Source organism: Malurus melanocephalus, unplaced genomic scaffold (genome assembly GCF_030028575.1).
Source record: "Malurus melanocephalus ecotype Western Australia unplaced genomic scaffold, MMel_1.1 scaffold_48, whole genome shotgun sequence".
NCBI classification, from domain to species: Eukaryota; Metazoa; Chordata; class Aves; order Passeriformes; family Maluridae; genus Malurus; species Malurus melanocephalus.
In genome coordinates, this window is record NW_026623280.1 from 288,319 (window position 1) to 288,608 (window position 290).

The window sequence follows — 290 nt, forward strand, 5'->3', positions numbered from 1 at the left end:
GGCGCGGCGCGACTCGGCGGGCTGCGGGCCCCAGAGCGCTCTGCCCTTCCGCCGGCCTCGTCCGCGCTCAGGGGCGGCTGCCGCCGTGCTCGACCCCTCGCCGGTGTGCCCCGAGGGATGAGACACTCGRGCTGCTGTTTTAAAGACCGCTCGCTAACTCCCGGCCGGGAGGGCGGCACCGCCATATCCCGCCTCAGGTGGGTCTCTCCGCGGAGCTCCGGAGCCTTCGCTCGCCGCGCTCGTCCCGGGACACGCTTCACGCTTCCCTAGGATGACGATGCCTTTTAGAA